Source organism: Callorhinchus milii, unplaced genomic scaffold (assembly GCF_018977255.1).
Source record: "Callorhinchus milii isolate IMCB2004 unplaced genomic scaffold, IMCB_Cmil_1.0 Scaffold4, whole genome shotgun sequence".
Lineage (NCBI taxonomy): Eukaryota > Metazoa > Chordata > Chondrichthyes > Chimaeriformes > Callorhinchidae > Callorhinchus > Callorhinchus milii.
The window spans coordinates 21,358,278-21,378,128 of NW_024704745.1; the positions used below are offsets into that span (position 1 = coordinate 21,358,278).

General features: G+C 45.7%; 1 long non-coding RNA gene and 5 other non-coding genes across 6 annotated transcripts; all 6 read left to right on the forward strand.

Annotated features, from left to right (window-relative positions):
• The first annotated feature begins 2,918 nt into the window (after positions 1 to 2,918).
• LOC121848947 lies at positions 2,919 to 3,109 on the forward strand. Its single transcript, XR_006085088.1, has one exon. It is a non-coding gene; the product is annotated as a U2 spliceosomal RNA (small nuclear RNA).
• A 3,088-nt stretch (positions 3,110 to 6,197) lies between these two features.
• LOC121848948 lies at positions 6,198 to 6,388 on the forward strand. Its single transcript, XR_006085089.1, has one exon. It is a non-coding gene; the product is annotated as a U2 spliceosomal RNA (small nuclear RNA).
• Positions 6,389 to 9,089: 2,701 nt separating this feature from the next.
• Positions 9,090 to 12,082, forward strand: LOC121848910. The gene is made up of 2 exons (XR_006085045.1): positions 9,090 to 9,176; positions 11,840 to 12,082. It is a non-coding gene; the product is annotated as an uncharacterized LOC121848910 (long non-coding RNA).
• Positions 9,430 to 9,620, forward strand: LOC121848949. Its single transcript, XR_006085090.1, has one exon. It is a non-coding gene; the product is annotated as a U2 spliceosomal RNA (small nuclear RNA).
• A 1,887-nt stretch (positions 12,083 to 13,969) lies between the features above and the next one.
• Positions 13,970 to 14,160, forward strand: LOC121848950. The gene has a single exon (XR_006085091.1). It is a non-coding gene; the product is annotated as a U2 spliceosomal RNA (small nuclear RNA).
• Positions 14,161 to 16,903: 2,743 nt separating this feature from the next.
• On the forward strand, positions 16,904 to 17,094 carry LOC121848952. Its single transcript, XR_006085093.1, has one exon. It is a non-coding gene; the product is annotated as a U2 spliceosomal RNA (small nuclear RNA).
• Positions 17,095 to 19,851: the final 2,757 nt, after the last annotated feature.

Consider the following 19,851-nt stretch of genomic DNA (forward strand, 5'->3'; position numbering starts at 1 on the left):
AACATTGCATTGTTGGTGGTCTTGTCTGCCTGTTCTACTTATCAACAAACCCCCAGGTAAACTCACTTCATGATTCACTTCATAGCTATTGGTGGGACATTGCTGTGCACAAATTGCCTGCTGTGTTCACCTCCAAAAATACACAGAAATGCACTCTCCACTGAAGTTTTGTGGAGTGCTTTGACAGGAAAGATATCAAATGTAACCATTATTATTGTGGGTTCAAGCTCCTCATTGAGACTTTCACAGTCCAGGCTGATACTCCACTTCAGTCCTGGAGCAACACAGCAATTGTCAGAGATGCCGTCCTTCACATGAAATGATCAACCAAGGTTCCATCTGCCTTCAGATTACAAACGCTATGGTACTAATCAAAAAGGGAAGGGAATTTCTTTCTCCCGTAGTCCAAGGCAACAATCCTCCAGATAAAATGGTTCATTCACTTCATGTCTGGTTGGGAGGCATTTGTGGGCACAAATTGACTCTTGTGTTAACCTACAAATAAATACACAGCCAAAAATATTACTTTACAGTAAAAATCCTGTGAAATGCTTTGAGACATTTCAACAATTTGCTAAGGTGCGTTATCAAATACAACGATCATTATTGTTCATTATAAGTAACATATACAAGTCCATCATTGTGTTAATTTCATAATGTAAGATTGATATGAAACTACTGAAGTCAATAACAGCAAAACATTGCTAGTCAGATACTCTGAAACACTGAGGGTGATCTTATGGTTGAAAAATTTTATTTTATTGCATTTTTAAAGGTGTTAATTATAGCCCCCGGAAAAGCGATCTGCCAATCCCCCTAACAATAATAATTATTATTTTGTTTGACGTAGTGCGTTTTCACGTTGTTGTGATGTGTTAAAGCGCTTCACAGAATTTACTGTAAAATGAATTGACTGTGGGGACGACAAAAGGCGCTATATGAAATGCAAGGCTGATTATTATTAGCAGGAGTTGTTGTGTGAGCTGTAGGGCCTGATTAATAATAATAATAATCCTTGCATTTGATATAGTGCTTTTCATGTCTTCTAGACGTCTCAAAGCCCTTCACAAAATATACTGTGAAGTGAATTGACTGTATATTTGTGGGAGAAACATAGATAAGTTATTATTTCTTATTGTTAGTCGATTGGCAGATAAATAATAATAAATATTATTTATTATTGTAAGTCCATTGTTGGATACATAAATAAGTAACGATTTTACGAAAGCACACACCATTCAGAGAGATACATCTATATTCTACAACAAATATATGGCATGTTTTCTGGTTGTCATGGGAGCTGGAGTCCTCTCATGTGGGACAGACAGACAGAGAGAGGGAGACTGAGAGAGACTGATTGTCCTCCCACAGGAGTCCTCTCAGCTGAGTATAGATAAAGATGAAATGTCTGTCTGTGTGTCTGTCTGTGTGTCAAACTACATTCCATATTGGCCCCTGTGGTTACAAGCGAAGCTGCAATGGTTACAGCTATTAGTGAATATACAAAGTTGAATGACACAACATCTGAAACTAAAGTGGAAAATGCCAAGGATATCTTTGCCTGGCCAGGAATACCAAGGGAAATGATTAGTGATCATGGGGAGACATGACCAGTGGGAGAAAAACCACACAACAACTTCACCGGGGTATCCCCAATGTAATGGTCTGGTGGATTGCGAAATACAGACGATAGAGAAAATGTGGAAGACAGACAACGCAAAGGCAGATAAGCACCTGGCAATTCTGGCCTACAGAAACACGCCGAACGACAATGAGGGACATTCACCAGCACAAATACTGATGTCAATACAGTTAAGAGATTTATTAATTTCAGACCAAACACAATTGAGACCTCAGATACAACACAATAGAAATGGAGGGAAACCACAAAGTGAACCAGGAAAGGGAGAACTTTTGCAAAAGGAGAAAAAATACCAAAAAACAGAAGCTTGGACAAAAGGAGACATTTGGAAGAAGGATAAAAACCCAAGATCATATTGGCTTAAAAGTGATAACAGAAAAATATATAGCAGAAAGTCATGGGAAATACGCCAAAGAAGGACAGAGGAAGAAAAAGAAGAGCAGATCCGAATATTCTAGAAACATCAAGAACCACCAGGTCAGGAAGAAGAGTAAAACCAACAACACATTAAAAATGACATGAAAAAAGTTAGAAACCCTGGGCGAAAACTCAGCATGTACCGAATTTTAGGTGTAGAATAACTTTGAAGGTGTATGATCAGTTATATGGAGACGAGTATTGGTAAAAAACTGAATTGCAGCTCTCCCTCTCCATTCGTGTGTTACACAACTTAGTGTTGTGTAAGGAGCACATTTAAGCAGCGCAAAGTTATGGAATTAGGTCAGCAAGTGATTTATGTAAGGGTGAAGTAATAAAAAGCTCAAAGCGCTTCACAGAATTTACTGTAAAAAGGAATTGACTGTGTGGACGACATAAGGCGCTATTTGAAATGCAAGGCTGATTATTATCAGCAGGAGTTGTTGTGTGAGCTGTAGGGCCTGGCAGGCAGGCAGGCAGGCAGGCAAGGCAGGAGCTAATGTGTAGAGCGGCCACTGAGTCAGAGTAGCGAGGGAGGGAGCGAGAATCAATCAAATAAGTGACGTGTGCACTGTGAAGGAGGGCGTAGGGAAATGAGGTAAGAGGCAGCAGCAGAAGCAGAGGGAAAGCAGCGAGCAGCAGGCAGGCAGGCAGGCAGGCAGGCAGGAGTGCGGGGGAAGAGGGGCGAGAAGGGGGTGTGTAGGGCAAGGAGGGTGTGTGGCAGCTGACCGTGGGGAGGGAGGTGTAGAGACTGCACACGGGCGTTGGGGATGGGGCTGTCTGTTTATGGGGAGAAACATATGAAAGCTGAGGCGAGGAGCGGAGGCAGTTGTGGAGGGGACAGGGAGTGAGAGCCTTTATCGCTTCTCGGCCTTTTGGCTAAGATCAAGTGTAGTATCTGTTCTTATCAGTTTAATATCTGATACGTCCCCTATCTGGGGACCATATATTAAATTGATTTTTGGAGCAGGGAGATGGAATAGGGGCTTGCTCCGTCCACTCCACGCATCGACCTGGTATTGCAGTATCTCCAGGCACGGTGCACCTCCCTCGGGAGATTGCAAACAGTGACAAATAGACAAATCCTCACCCTCCCCACTGAGTGACAACTTTGTTGGGATTGTGTGTATGTTTGATCATAACCATCACTGCATTTGATGTAGCGCCTTATCACATTGTTGAGATGTCTCAAAGCGTTTCACTGATTGGATTGTAAAGTGAATCACCAGCTCTATCAAATGCAACAACGACAACAAAATTACATCTGTAAAGCGCCTTTCACGTCGGGAGGACGTCCCAAGGCTCTGAACAGACGGTGTTACGGATCCAGCTGAGGGTGGAGGGCAGGGAAATTGAAAGCACGGTTGAAGAGGAGGGTCTTGCGGTGGGTCTTGAGGGTGGCAAGGGAGGGGGCGAGAGGGAAGGACTGTGGGATGGAGTTGGAGACGATGGATGCAGAGTGGAGAAAGCCCACCTGTCGATAGTGGGGCAAGCAAGACGGGGGACGTGAAGCAGGCCAGAGCCCGCTGAGTGGAGGGAGCGAACAAGGTTGTAGGGGTTTAGGAGGTCGCAGAGGTAGGGGGGAGCCAGACGGTGGAGGACTTTGAAGGTGAGGACCAAGATCTTGAACTGTATCCTCTGTGTGATGAGAAGCCAGTGGAGTTGGGCAAGGATGGGTGATAGGGTCGTGGAGCCTAGTGCGGAATAGGATACGGGCTGCAGAGTTTTGGATGATCTCCAGCCTGTGGAGGGAGGAGTTGGGGAGGCCGACAAGCAGTGAGTTTGCATAGTCGAGCCTTGATGTAATGAAGGCGTGAATGAGGGTTTCGGTGGTCTGCTGTGTGAGACAGTGTCGGAGCTGGGCGACGTTGCGGAGGTGGGGAAGGCAGAGCAGGTCATGGCGCAGATGTGGGATCGAAAGGATAGTTGAGGGTGAACAGGAACCCAAGGTTGCAGACTGGCTTAGCATGGTGGAGTGCACAACCATGAATGGTGCAACCATGAATAATGTGGAGTCCTGTAGCTCAATGGTTAGAGCACTCACCTCTCAAGCGAGAGACCTGGCTTCAATTCCTGGCAGGGCGAAACCTTGGGCAAGCTTCCTTACTCCATATGCATAATAATAATCCCACAAGAAAAAAGACCCAATAATAAATTGGTCACTTCAATCCACGACTGTTTGTGGGACACTGCTGTGCGCAATTTGGCTGCCGCATTTCGCCCACAGTCAATTCACTTTACAGTATATTCTGTGAAGCGCTTTGAGATGTCTAGAAGACGTGAAAAGTGCTATATCAAATGCAAGGATTATTATTATTATGAATGGTGATGCTGTCAACGCCTGAGGTGAGAAGATGCTGATGGGAGCCAATCAGGAGAGCCTCAGTCCTGTTGACGTTCAACTGAAGAAAGTTAGCTCTCATCCAGGACTTGATGTCTGACAGACATTCTGGATTATTATTAGTAACAACAACACATTACATGTGTATAGCGCCTTTCATGTCGGGAGGAAATCCCTAGCAGCTACACTGATAGGATTCATAATAATAATAATAATCCTTGCATTTGATATAGTGCTTTTCATGTCTTCTAGACGTCTCAAAGCCCTTCACAAAATATACTGTGAAGTGAATTGACTGTATATTTGTGGGAGAAACATAGATAAGTTATTATTTCTTATTGTTAGTCGATTGGCAGATAAATAATAATAAATATTATTTATTATTGTAAGTCCATTGTTGGATACATAAATAAGTAACGATTTTACGAAAGCACACACCATTCAGAGAGATACATCTGTATTCTACAACAAATGTATGGCATGTTTTCTGGTTGTCATGGGAGCTGGAGTCCTCTCATGTGGGACAGACAGACAGACAGACAGAGAGAGGGAGACTGAGAGAGACTGATTGTCCTCCCACAGGAGGCCTCTCAGCTGAGTATAAATAAAGATGAAATGTCTGTCTGTGTGTCTGTCTGTGTGTCAATCTACATTCCATATTGGCCCCTGTGGTTACAAGCGAAGCTGCAATGGTTACAGCTATTAGTGAATATACAAAGTTGAATGACACAACATCCGAAACTAAAGCGGAAATTGCCAAGGATATCTTTGCCTGGCCAGGAATACCAAGGGAAATGATTAGTGATCATGGGCCTCAATTTTCAAGCAAGGAATACAAGACATTCACAAGACAGTGGGAGAAAAACCACACAACAACTTCACCGGGGTATCCCCAAAGCAATGGTCTGGTGGATTGGGAAATACAGACTATAGAGAAAATGTGAAAGAAAGACAACGCAAAGGCAGATAAGCACCTGGCAATTCTGGCCTACAGAAACACGCCGAACGACAATGAGGGACATTCACCAGCACAAATACTGATGTCAATACAGTTAAGAGATTTGTTAATCTCGGACCAAAAACAATTGAGATCTCAGATACAACACAATAGAAATGGAGGGAAACCACAAAGTGAACCAGGAAAGGGAAAACTTTTACAAGCGGAGAAGATTTAGTATTTTGAAAGGCATTAATTATTGTCCCCAGCAAAGTAATCTGCCAAACCCCCTAATGATAATAGTATCCTTTTGTTTGACATAGAGCCATATCCACGTCGTTGAGATGTCTTAAATCATATCACAGAATCTACTATAAAATGAATTGACTGTGGGGACGACATAAGGCGCTATATGAAATGCAAGGCTGATTATTATCAGCAGGAGTTGTTGTGTGAGCTGTAGGGCCTGGCAGGCAGGCAGGCAGGCAGGCAAGGCAGGAGCTAATGTGTAGAGCGGCCACTGAGTCAGAGTAGCGAGGGAGGGAGCGAGAATCAATCAAATAAGTGACGTGTGCACTGTGAAGGAGGGCGTAGGGAAATGAGGTAAGAGGCAGCAGCAGAAGCAGAGGGAAAGCAGCGAGCAGCAGGCAGGCAGGCAGGCAGGCAGGAGTGCGGGGGAAGAGGGGCGAGAAGGGGGTGTGTAGGGCAAGGAGGGTGTGTGGCAGCTGACCGTGGGGAGGGAGGTGTAGAGACTGCACACGGGCGTTGGGGGTGGGGCTGTCTGTTTATGGGGAGAAACATATGAAAGCTGAGGCGAGGAGCGGAGGCAGTTGTGGAGGGGACAGCGAGTGAGAGCCTTTATCGCTTCTCGGCCTTTTGGCTAAGATCAAGTGTAGTATCTGTTCTTATCAGTTTAATATCTGATACGTCCCCTATCTGGGGACCATATATTAAATTGATTTTTGGAGCAGGGAGATGGAATAGGGGCTTGCTCCGTCCACTCCACGCATCGACCTGGTATTGCAGTATCTCCAGGCACGGTGCACCTCCCTCGGGAGATTGCAAACAGTGACAAATAGACAAATCCTCACCCTCCCCACTGAGTGACAACTTTGTTGGGATTGTGTGTATGTTTGATCATAACCATCACTGCATTTGATGTAGCGCCTTATCACATTGTTGAGATGTCTCAAAGCGTTTCACTGATTGGATTGTAAAGTGAATCACCAGCTCTATCAAATGCAACAACGACAACAAAATTACATCTGTAAAGCGCCTTTCACGTCGGGAGGACGTCCCAAGGCTCTGAACAGACGGTGTTACGGATCCGAGCTGAGGGTGGAGGGCAGGGAAATTGAAAGCACGGTTGAAGAGGAGGGTCTTGCGGTGGGTCTTGAGGGTGGCAAGGGAGGGGGCGAGAGGGAAGGACTGCGGGATGGAGTTGGAGACGATGGATGCAGAGTGGAGAAAGCCCACCTGTCGATAGTGGGGCAAGCAAGACGGGGGACGTGAAGCAGGCCAGAGCCCGCTGAGTGGAGGGAGCGAACAAGGTTGTAGGGGTTTAGGAGGTCGCAGAGGTAGGGGGGAGCCAGACGGTGGAGGACTTTGAAGGTGAGGACCAAGATCTTGAACTGTATCCCTGTGTGATGAGAAGCCAGTGGAGTTGGGCAAGGATGGGGTGATAGGGTCGTGGAGCCTAGTGCGGAATAGGATACGGGCTGCAGAGTTTTGGATGATCTCCAGCCTGTGGAGGGAGGAGTTGGGGAGGCCGACAAGCAGTGAGTTTGCATAGTCGAGCCTTGATGTAATGAAGGCGTGAATGAGGGTTTCGGTGGTCTGCTGTGTGAGACAGTGTCGGAGCTGGGCGACGTTGCGGAGGTGGGGGAAGGCAGAGCAGGTCATGGCGCAGATGTGGGATCGAAAGGATAGTTGAGGGTGAACAGGAACCCAAGGTTGCAGACTGGCTTAGCATGGTGGAGTGCACAACCATGAATGGTGCAACCATGAATAATGTGGAGTCCTGTAGCTCAATGGTTAGAGCACTCACCTCTCAAGCGAGAGACCTGGCTTCAATTCCTGGCAGGGCGAAACCTTGGGCAAGCTTCCTTACTCCATATGCATAATAATAATCCCTCAAGAAAAAAGACCCAATAATAAATTGGTCACTTCAATCCACGACTGTTTGTGGGACACTGCTGTGCGCAATTTGGCTGCCGCATTTCGCCCACAGACAATTCACTTTACAGTATATTCTGTGAAGCGCTTTGAGATGTCTAGAAGACGTGAAAAGTGCAATATCAAATGCAAGGATTATTATTATTATTATGAATGGTGATGCTGTCAACGCCTGAGGTGAGAAGATGCTGATGGGAGCCAATCAGGAGAGCCTCGGTCCTGTTGACGTTCAACTGAAGAAAGTTAGCTCTCATCCAGGACTTGATGTCTGACAGACATTCTGGATTATTATTAGTAACAACAACACATTACATGTGTATAGCGCCTTTCATGTTGGGAGGAAATCCCTAGCAGCTACACTGATAGGATTCATAATAATAATAATAATCCTTGCATTTGATATAGTGCTTTTCATGTCTTCTAGACGTCTCAAAGCCCTTCACAAAATATACTGTGAAGTGAATTGACTGTATATTTGTGGGAGAAACATAGATAAGTTATTATTTCTTATTGTTAGTCGATTGGCAGATAAATAATAATAAATATTATTTATTATTGTAAGTCCATTGTTGGATACATAAATAAGTAACGATTTTACGAAAGCACACACCATTCAGAGAGATACATCTGTATTCTACAACAAATGTATGGCATGTTTTCTGGTTGTCATGGGAGCTGGAGTCCTCTCATGTGGGACAGACAGACAGACAGAGAGAGGGAGACTGAGAGAGACTGATTGTCCTCCCACAGGAGTCCTCTCAGCTGAGTATAGATAAAGATGAAATGTCTGTCTGTGTGTCTGTCTGTGTGTCAATCTACATTCCATATTGGCCCCTGTGGTTACAAGCGAAGCTGCAATGGTTACAGCTATTAGTGAATATACAAAGTTGAATGACACAACATCTGAAACTAAAGCGGAAAATGCCAAGGATATCTTTGCCTGGCCAGGAATACCAAGGGAAATAATTAGTGATCATGGGCCCCAATTTTCAAGCAAGGAGTACAAGACATTACAAGCCAGTGGGAGAAAAACCACGAAGACAGGTGGCAGCTGTTCAACTTGCACTTAAGGAAAGTACCACTTATTTCTAAATGGGCTTTCCTCTTGTCTGTGTTATTTTGGTGAAGGTAGAACTCCCCTGGCCAAAGAAGAGCACATTAAAAATGACATGAAAAAAGTTAGAAACCCTGGGCAAAAACTCAGCATGTACCGAATCTTAGGTGTAGAATAACTTTGAAGGTATATGATCGGTTATATGGAGACGAGTATTGGTAAAAAACTGAATTGCAACTCCCTCTCCATTCGTGTGTTACACAACTTAGTGTTGTGTAAGGAGCACATTTAAGCAGCGCAAAGTTAAGTAATTAGGTCATCAAGTGATTTATGTAATGGTGAAGTGATAAAAAGCTCAAAGCGCTTCACAGAATTTACTGCAAAAATGAATTGACTGTGGGGACGGAATAAGGCGCTATATGAAATGCAAGGCTGATTATTATCAGCAGGAGTTGTTGTGTGAGCTGTAGGGCCTGGCAGGCAGGCAGGCAGGCAGGCAAGGCAGGAACTAATGTGTAGAGCGGCCACTGAGTCAGAGTAGCGAGGGAGGGAGCGAGAATCAATCAAATAAGTGACGTGTGCACTGTGAAGGAGGGCGTAGGGAAATGAGGTAAGAGGCAGCAGCAGAAGCAGAGGGAAAGCAGCGAGCAGCAGGCAGGCAGGCAGGCAGGAGTGCGGGGGAAGAGGGGCGAGAAGGGGGTGTGTAGGGCAAGGAGGGTGTGTGGCAGCTGACCGTGGGGAGGGAGGTGTAGAGACTGCACACGGGCGTTGGGGATGGGGCTGTCTGTTTATGGGGAGAAACATATGAAAGCTGAGGCGAGGAGCGGAGGCAGTTGTGGAGGGGACAGCGAGTGAGAGCCTTTATCGCTTCTCGGCCTTTTGGCTAAGATCAAGTGTAGTATCTGTTCTTATCAGTTTAATATCTGATACGTCCCCTATCTGGGGACCATATATTAAATTGATTTTTGGAGCAGGGAGATGGAATAGGGGCTTGCTCCGTCCACTCCACGCATCGACCTGGTATTGCAGTATCTCCAGGCACGGTGCACCTCCCTCGGGAGATTGCAAACAGTGACAAATAGACAAATCCTCACCCTCCCCACTGAGTGACAACTTTGTTGGGATTGTGTGTATGTTTGATCATAACCATCACTGCATTTGATGTAGCGCCTTATCACATTGTTGAGATGTCTCAAAGCGTTTCACTGATTGGATTGTAAAGTGAATCACCAGCTCTATCAAATGCAACAACAACAACAAAATTACATCTGTAAAGCGCCTTTCACGTCGGGAGGACGTCCCAAGGCTCTGAACAGACGGTGTTACGGATCCGAGCTGAGGGTGGAGGGCAGGAAATTGAAAGCACGGTTGAAGAGGAGGGTCTTGCGGTGGGTCTTGAGGGTGGCAAGGGAGGGGGCGAGAGGGAAGGACTGTGGGATGGAGTTCGAGACGATGGATGCAGAGTGGAGAAAGCCCACCTGTCGATAGTGGGGCAAGCAAGACGGGGGACGTGAAGCAGGCCAGAGCCCGCTGAGTGGAGGGAGCGAACAAGGTTGTAGGGGTTTAGGAGGTCGCAGAGGTAGGGGGGAGCCAGACGGTGGAGGACTTTGAAGGTGAGGACCAAGATCTTGAACTGTATCCTCTGTGTGATGAGAAGCCAGTGGAGTTGGGCAAGGATGGGTGATAGGGTCGTGGAGCCTAGTGCGGAATAGGACACGGGCTGCAGAGTTTTGGATGATCTCCAGCCTGTGGAGGGAGGAGTTGGGGAGGCCGACAAGCAGTGAGTTTGCATAGTCGAGCCTTGATGTCATGAAGGCGTGAATGAGGGTTTCGGTGGTCTGCTGTGTGAGACAGTGTCGGAGCTGGGCGACGTTGCGGAGGTGGGGGAAGGCAGAGCAGGTCATGGCGCAGATGTGGGATCGAAAGGATAGTTGAGGGTGAACAGGAACCCAAGGTTGCAGACTGGCTTAGCATGGTGGAGTGCACAACCATGAATGGTGCAACCATGAATAATGTGGAGTCCTGTAGCTCAATGGTTAGAGCACTCACCTCTCAAGCGAGAGACCTGGCTTCAATTCCTGGCAGGGCGAAACCTTGGGCAAGCTTCCTTACTCCATATGCATAATAATAATCCCTCAAGAAAAAAGACCCAATAATAAATTGGTCACTTCAATCCACGACTGTTTGTGGGACACTGCTGTGCGCAATTTGGCTGCCGCATTTCGCCCACAGACAATTCACTTTACAGTATATTCTGTGAAGCGCTTTGAGATGTCTAGAAGACGTGAAAAGTGCAATATCAAATGCAAGGATTATTATTATTATTATGAATGGTGATGCTGTCAACGCCTGAGGTGAGAAGATGCTGATGGGAGCCAATCAGGAGAGCCTCGGTCCTGTTGACGTTCAACTGAAGAAAGTTAGCTCTCATCCAGGACTTGATGTCTGACAGACATTCTGGATTATTATTAGTAACAACAACACATTACATGTATATAGCGTCATTTCATGTCGGGAGTACGTCCCAAGCAGCTACACTGATAGGATGCATAATAATAATAGTAATCCTTGCATTTGATATAGCGCTTTTCATGTCTTCGAGACATCTCAAAGTGCTTCACTGTGAAGTGAATTGACTGTATATTTGTGGGCGAAACGTAGATAAGTTATTATTTGTTATTGTTAGATTGGCAGATAAATAATAATAAATATTATTTATTATTGTTAGTCAATTGTTGGATACATAAATAAGTAATGATTTTACGAAAGCACACACCATTCAGAGAGATACATCTATATTCTACAACAAATATATGGCATGTTTTCTGGTTGTCATGGGAGCTGGAGTCCTCTCATGTGGGACAGACAGACAGAGAGAGGGAGACTGAGAGAGACTGATTGTCCTCCCACAGGAGTCCTCTCAGCTGAGTATAGATAAAGATGAAATGTCTGTCTGTCTGTGTGTCTGTCTGTGTGTCTGTTGTGTCAACTACATTCCATATTGGCCCCGTGGTTACAAGCGAAGCTGCAATGGTTACAGCTATTAGTGAATATACAAAGTTGAATGACACAACATCTGAAACTAAAGCGGAAATTGCCAAGGATATCTTTGCCTGGCCAGGAATACCAAGGGAAATGATTAGTGATCATGGGCCCCAATTTTCAAGCAAGGAGTACAAGACATTACAAGCCAGTGGGAGAAAAACCACACAACAACTTCACCGGGGTATCCCCAATGTAATGGTCTGGTGAATTGCGAAATACAGACGATAGAGAAAATGTGGAAGACAGACAACGCAAAGGCAGATAAGCACCTGGCAATTCTGGCCTACAGAAACACGCCGAACGACAATGAAGGACATTCACCAGCACAAATACTGATGTCAATACAGTTAAGAGATTTATTAATCTCAGACCAAACACAATTGAGACCTCAGATACAACACAATAGAAATGGAGGGAAACCACAAAGTGAACCAGGAAAGGGAGAACTTTTGCAAAAGGAGAAAAAATACCTAAAAACAGAAGCTTGGACAAAAGGAGACATTTGGAAGAAGGATAAAAACCCAAGATCATATTGGCTTAAAAGTGATAACAGAAAAATATATAGCAGAAAGTCATGGGAAATACGCCAAAGAAGGACAGAGGAAGAAAAAGAAGAGCAGATCCGAATATTCTAGAAACATCAAGAACCACCAGTTCAGGAAGACGAGTAAAACCAACAAGGAGAATAATTATATAAGACTGAGACACAAAGAAAAAAATATGAAGAAACCAAAACGGGAGTGATATTGGATACCCTTTAAGAAAATAAGGACCAATGAAAGGGGATCAGGAGATAGAAAGTCCTGTAGCTCAGTGGTTAGAGCGCTCGCTTTGCAAGCGAGAGAGCTGAGTTCAATTCCAGGCAGGGCGAAACCTTGGGCAAGTTTCCTTACTCCACACGCCTAATAGTAATCCCTCCAAAAAANCAAAACAATAATAAATTGGTCATTTTCAATCTACGACTGTTTGTGGGACATTGCTGTGCACAATTGGCTGCCGCATTCGCCCACAAATATACAGTCAATTCACTTTACAGTGTGTTCTGTGAAGCGCTTTGGGACATCCTCCCGACGTGAAAGCGCTATATCAACTGCAAGGATTATTATTATTATTATTATTAAAGCAGGAAGCGTGGAGAACTGACCAGAGGTTTTTTGGTTGGATTGTTTGATTTGTAACTTGTGAACTGAGAAAACGAAAATTTCTACACTTGGAGTGTTGTGAACACAACAGATTCTTTGCATGAGAGAAACTCCTTTCTCTTATTGATTTTCAACATCCTTTCCCTTTCTCCTCAACTCAGTGTCAAACTCTGCCACAGTTAAGCACTCGGAGACACTACCCGGTGTAAAGGGAGCTATATAAATGCATATATAAATATATAAATTAATTTGATGTAGCTTTTCTGTGCAATGGGCAAAAGCAACACTGTACAGAATGATAAAAACAAGTGCTGCAAAAGCATACAGCAGCACCAGGTGGCAGCTGTTCAACTTGCACTTAAGGAAAGTTCCACTTATTTCTAAATGGGCTTTCCTCTTGTCTGTGTTATTTTGGTGAAGGTAGAACTCCCCTGGCCAAAGAAGAGCACATTAAAAATGACATGAAAAAAGTTAGAAACCCTGGGCAAAAACTCAGCATGTACCGAATCTTAGGTGTAGAATAACTTTGAAGGTATATGATCGGTTATATGGAGACGAGTATTGGTAAAAAACTGAATTGCAACTCCCTCTCCATTCGTGTGTTACACAACTTAGTATTGTGTAAGGAGCACATTTAAGCAGCGCAAAGTTATGGAATTAGGTCATCAAGTGATTTATGTAATGGTGAAGTAATAAAAAGTTCAAAGCGCTTCACAGAATTTACTGTAAAATGAATTGACTGTGGGGACGACATAAGGCGCTATATGAAATGCAAGGCTGATTATTATCAGCAGGAGTTGTTGTGTGAGCTGTAGGGCCTGGCAGGCAGGCAGGCAGGCAGGCAAGGCAGGAGCTAATGTGTAGAGCGGCCACTGAGTCAGAGTAGCGAGGGAGGGAGCGAGAATCAATCAAATAAGTGACGTGTGCACTGTGAAGGAGGGCGTAGGGAAATGGGGTAAGAGGCAGCAGCAGAAGCAGAGGGAAAGCAGCGAGCAGCAGGCAGGCAGGCAGGCAGGCAGGCAGGAGTGCGGGGGAAGAGGGGCGAGAAGGGGGTGTGTAGGGCAAGGAGGGTGTGTGGCAGCTGACCGTGGGGAGGGAGGTGTAGAGACTGCACACGGGCGTTGGGGATGGGGCTGTCTGTTTATGGGGAGAAACATATGAAAGCTGAGGCGAGGAGCGGAGGCAGTTGTGGAGGGGACAGCGAGTGAGAGCCTTTATCGCTTCTCGGCCTTTTGGCTAAGATCAAGTGTAGTATCTGTTCTTATCAGTTTAATATCTGATACGTCCCCTATCTGGGGACCATATATTAAATTGATTTTTGGAGCAGGGAGATGGAATAGGGGCTTGCTCCGTCCACTCCACGCATCGACCTGGTATTGCAGTATCTCCAGGCACGGTGCACCTCCCTCGGGAGATTGCAAACAGTGACAAATAGACAAATCCTCACCCTCCCCACTGAGTGACAACTTTGTTGGGATTGTGTGTATGTTTGATCATAACCATCACTGCATTTGATGTAGCGCCTTATCACATTGTTGAGATGTCTCAAAGCGTTTCACTGATTGGATTGTAAAGTGAATCACCAGCTCTATCAAATGCAACAACAACAACAAAATTACAACTGTAAAGCGCCTTTCACATTGGGAGGACATCCCAAGGCACAGTGTTACGGATCCGAGCTGAGGGTGGAGGGCAGGGAAATTGAAAGCACGGTTGAAGAGGAGGGTCTTGAGGGTGTCAAGGGAGGGGGCGAGAGGGAAGGACTGCGGGATGGAGTACCCGAGGGTGGGTGCAGAGTGGTTAAGGCTCCCCGCCGATAGTGGGGTGAGCAAGGCGGAGGACATGAAGCAGGCTGGAGCCACTGAGCAGAGGGAGTAAACAGGATGGTAGGGGGTTAGGAGGTTGGAGAGGTGGGCGGGAGTAAGACGGTGGAGGACTTTGAAGGTGAGGACCAGGATCTTAAACTGTATCCTCTGTGTGATGGGAAGCCAATGGAGTTGGGCAAGGATGGGGGTGATAGGATCACGGAGCCTAGTGCGGGAGAGGACACGGGCTGCAGAGTTCTGGATGATCTCCAGCCTGTGAAGGGGGGAGTTGGGATGTCTACAAGCAGAAAGTTTGCATAGTCGAGACTCAATGTAATGAAGGCATGTTTGAGGGTTTTGGCGGTCTGCGGTGTGAGATATTGTTTGAGCCGGGCGACGTTGCACAGGAAGGGGAAGGCAGAGCAGGTCATGGCGCAGATGTGAAATCAAAAGGATAGTCGAGGGTCAAACAAGACCCCGAAGTTCCAGACTGGCTTACCAAGGTGGAATGTGTAACCAAGGATTATTATTATTATGATGAATGGTGATGCTGTCAACGCCTGAGGTGAGAAGATGCTGATGGGAGCCAATCAGGAGAGCCTCGGTCTTGTTGACGTTCAACTGAAGAAAGTTAGCTCTCATCCAGGACTTGACGTCTGACAGACATTCTGGATTATTATTATTAAACAACACATTACATGTGTATAGCGCCTTTCATGTCGGGAGAACGTCCCTGGTAGCTACACTGATAGGATTCATAATAATATTAATAATCCTTGCATTTGATATAGCGCTTTTCATGTCTTTGAGACGTTTCAGAGCGCTTCACAGTATATACTGCTAAGTGAATTGACTGTATATTTGTGGGCAAAATATAGATAAGTTTTATTTGTTATTGTTAGTCGATTGGCAGATAAATAATAATAAATATTATTTATTATTGTAAGTCCATTGTTGGATACATAAATAAGTAACGATTTTACGAAAGCACACACCATTCAGAGAGATACATCTGTATTCTACAACAAATGTATGGCATGTTTTCTGGTTGTCATGGGAGCTGGAGTCCTCTCATGTGGGACAGACAGACAGACAGACAGAGAGAGGGAGACTGAGAGAGACTGATTGTCCTCCCACAGGAGTCCTCTCAGCTGAGTATAGATAAAGATGAAATGTCTGTCTGTGTGTCAATCTACATTCCATATTGGACCCTGTGGTTACAAGCGAAGCTGCAATGGTTACAGCTATTAGTGAATATACAAAGTTGAATGACACAACATCCGAAACTAAAGCGGAAATTGCCAAGGATATCTTTGCCTGGCCAGGAATACCAAGGGAAATGATTAGTGATCATGGGCCTCAATTTTCAAGCAAGGAGTACAAGACATTACAAGCCAGTGGGAGAAAAACCACAAAACAACTTCACCGGGGTATCCCCAAAGCGATGGTCTGGTGGATTGGGAAATACAGACTATAGAGAAAATGTGAAAGAAAGACAACGCAAAGGCAGATAAGCACCTGGCAATTCTGGCCTACAGAAACACGCCGAACGACAATGAGGGACATTCACCAGCACAAATACTGATGTCAATACAGTTAAGAGATTTGTTAATCTCGGACCAAAAACAATTGAGATCTCAGATACAACACAATAGAAACGGAGGGAAACCACAAAGTGAACCAGGAAAGGGAAAACTTTTACAAGCGGAGAAGATTTAGTATTTTGAAAGGCATTAATTATTGTCCCCAGCAAAGTAATCTGCCAAACCCCCTAATGATAATAGTATCCTTTTGTTTGACATAGAGCCATATCCACGTCGTTGAGATGTCTTAAATCATATCACAGAATCTACTATAAAATGAATTGACTGTGGGGACGACATAAGGCGCTATATGAAATGCAAGGCTGATTATTATCAGCAGGAGTTGTTGTGTGAGCTGTAGGGCCTGGCAGGCAGGCAGGCAGGCAGGCAAGGCAGGAGCTAATGTGTAGAGCGGCCACTGAGTCAGAGTAGCGAGGGAGGGAGCGAGAATCAATCAAATAAGTGACGTGTGCACTGTGAAGGAGGGCGTAGGGAAATGAGGTAAGAGGCAGCAGCAGAAGCAGAGGGAAAGCAGCGAGCAGCAGGCAGGCAGGCAGGCAGGCAGGCAGGAGTGCGGGGGAAGAGGGGCGAGAAGGGGGTGTGTAGGGCAAGGAGGGTGTGTGGCAGCTGACCGTGGGGAGGGAGGTGTAGAGACTGCACACGGGCGTTGGGGGTGGGGCTGTCTGTTTATGGGGAGAAACATATGAAAGCTGAGGCGAGGAGCGGAGGCAGTTGTGGAGGGGACAGGGAGTGAGAGCCTTTATCGCTTCTCGGCCTTTTGGCTAAGATCAAGTGTAGTATCTGTTCTTATCAGTTTAATATCTGATACGTCCCCTATCTGGGGACCATATATTAAATTGATTTTTGGAGCAGGGAGATGGAATAGGGGCTTGCTCCGTCCACTCCACGCATCGACCTGGTATTGCAGTATCTCCAGGCACGGTGCACCTCCCTCGGGAGATTGCAAACAGTGACAAATAGACAAATCCTCACCCTCCCCACTGAGTGACAACTTTGTTGGGATTGTGTGTATGTTTGATCATAACCATCACTGCATTTGATGTAGCGCCTTATCACATTGTTGAGATGTCTCAAAGCGTTTCACTGATTGGATTGTAAAGTGAATCACCAGCTCTATCAAATGCAACAACGATAAAATTACAACTGTAAAGCGCCTTTCACATTGGGAGGACGTCCCAAGGCACAGTGTTACGGATCCGAGCTGAGGGTGGAGGGCAGGGAAATCGAAAGCACGGTTGAAGAGGAGGGTCTTGAGGGTGTCAAGGGAGGGGGCGAGAGGGAAGGACTGCGGGATGGAGTACCCGAGGGTGGGTGCAGAGTGGTTAAGGCTCCCCGCCGATAGTGGGGTGAGCAAGGCGGAGGACATGAAGCAGGCTGGAGCCACTGAGCAGAGGGAGTAAACAGAATGGTAGGGGATTAGGAGGTTGGAGAGTTGGGGGGAGCAAGACGGTGGAGGACTTTGAAGGTGAGGACCAAGATCTTAAACTGTATCCTCTGTGTGATGGGAAGCCAATGGAGTTGGGCAAGGATGGGGGTGATAGGATCACGGAGCCTAGTGCGGGAGAGGACACGGGCTGCAGAGTTCTGGATGATCTCCAGCCTGTGAAGGGGGGAGTTGGGATGTCTACAAGCAGAAAGTTTGCATAGTCGAGACTCAATGTAATGAAGGCATGTTTGAGGGTTTTGGCGGTCTGCGGTGTGAGATATTGTTTGAGCCGGGCGACGTTGCACAGGAAGGGGAAGGCAGAGCAGGTCATGGCGCAGATGTGAAATCAAAAGGATAGTCGAGGGTCAAACAAGACCCCGAAGTTCCAGACTGGCTTACCAAGGTGGAATGTGTAACCAAGGATTATTATTATTATGATGAATGGTGATGCTGTCAACGCCTGAGGTGAGAAGATGCTGATGGGAGCCAATCAGGAGAGCCTCGGTCTTGTTGACGTTCAACTGAAGAAAGTTAGCTCTCATCCAGGACTTGACGTCTGACAGACATTCTGGATTATTATTATTAAACAACAACACATTACATGTGTATAGCGCCTTTCATGTCGGGAGAACGTCCCTGGTAGCTACACTGATAGGATTCATAATAATATTAATAATCCTTGCATTTGATATAGCGCTTTTCATGTCTTTGAGACGTTTCAGAGCGCTTCACAGTATATACTGCTAAGTGAATTGACTGTATATTTGTGGGCAAAATATAGTTAAGTTTTATTTGTTATTGTTAGTCGATTGGCAGATAAATAATAATAAATATTATTTATTATTGTAAGTCTATTGTTGGATACATAAATAAGTAACGATTTTACGAAAGCACACACCATTCAGAGAGATACATCTGTATTCTACAACAAATGTATGGCATGTTTTCTGGTTGTCATGGGAGCTGGAGTCCTCTCATGTGGGACAGACAGACAGAGAGAGGGAGACTGAGAGAAACTGATTGTCCTCCCACAGGAGTCCTCTCAGCTGAGTATAGATAAAGATGAAATGTCAGTCTGTGTGTCTGTCTGTGTGTCTGTCTGTGTGTCAATCTACATTCCATATTGGCCCCTGTGGTTACAAGCGAAGCTGCAATGGTTACAGCTATTAGTGAATATACAAAATTGAATGACACAACATCCGAAACTAAAGCGGAAATTGCCAAGGATATCTTTGCCTGGCCAGGAATACCAAGGGAAATGATTAGTGATCATGGGCCTCAATTTTCAAGCAAGGAGTACAAGACATTACAAGCCAGTGGGAGAAAAACCACAAAACAACTTCACCGGGGTATCCCCAAAGCGATGGTCTGGCGGATTGGGAAATACAGACTATAGAGAAAATGTGAAAGAAAGACAACGCAAAGGCAGGTAAGCACCTGGCAATTCTGGCCTACAGAAACACGCCGAACGACAATGAGGGACATTCACCAGCACAAATACTGATGTCAATACAGTTAAGAGATTTGTTAATCTCGGACCAAAAACAATTGAGATCTCAGATACAACACAATAGAAACGGAGGGAAACCACAAAGTGAACCAGGAAAGGGAAAACTTTTACAAGCGGAGAAGATTTAGTATTTTGAAAGGCATTAATTATTGTCCCCAGCAAAGTAATCTGCCAAACCCCCTAATGATAATAGTATCCTTTTGTTTGACATAGAGCCATATCCACGTCGTTGAGATGTCTTAAATCATATCACAGAATCTACTATAAAATGAATTGACTGTGGGGACGACATAAGGCGCTATATGAAATGCAAGGCTGATTATTATCAGCAGGAGTTGTTGTGTGAGCTGTAGGGCCTGGCAGGCAGGCAGGCAGGCAGGCAAGGCAGGAGCTAATGTGTAGAGCGGCCACTGAGTCAGAGTAGCGAGGGAGGGAGCGAGAATCAATCAAATAAGTGACGTGTGCACTGTGAAGGAGGGCGTAGGGAAATGAGGTAAGAGGCAGCAGCAGAAGCAGAGGGAAAGCAGCGAGCAGCAGGCAGGCAGGCAGGCAGGCAGGCAGGAGTGCGGGGGAAGAGGGGCGAGAAGGGGGTGTGTAGGGCAAGGAGGGTGTGTGGCAGCTGACCGTGGGGAGGGAGGTGTAGAGACTGCACACGGGCGTTGGGGTGGGGCTGTCTGTTTATGGGGAGAAACATATGAAAGCTGAGGCGAGGAGCGGAGGCAGTTGTGGAGGGGACAGCGAGTGAGAGCCTTT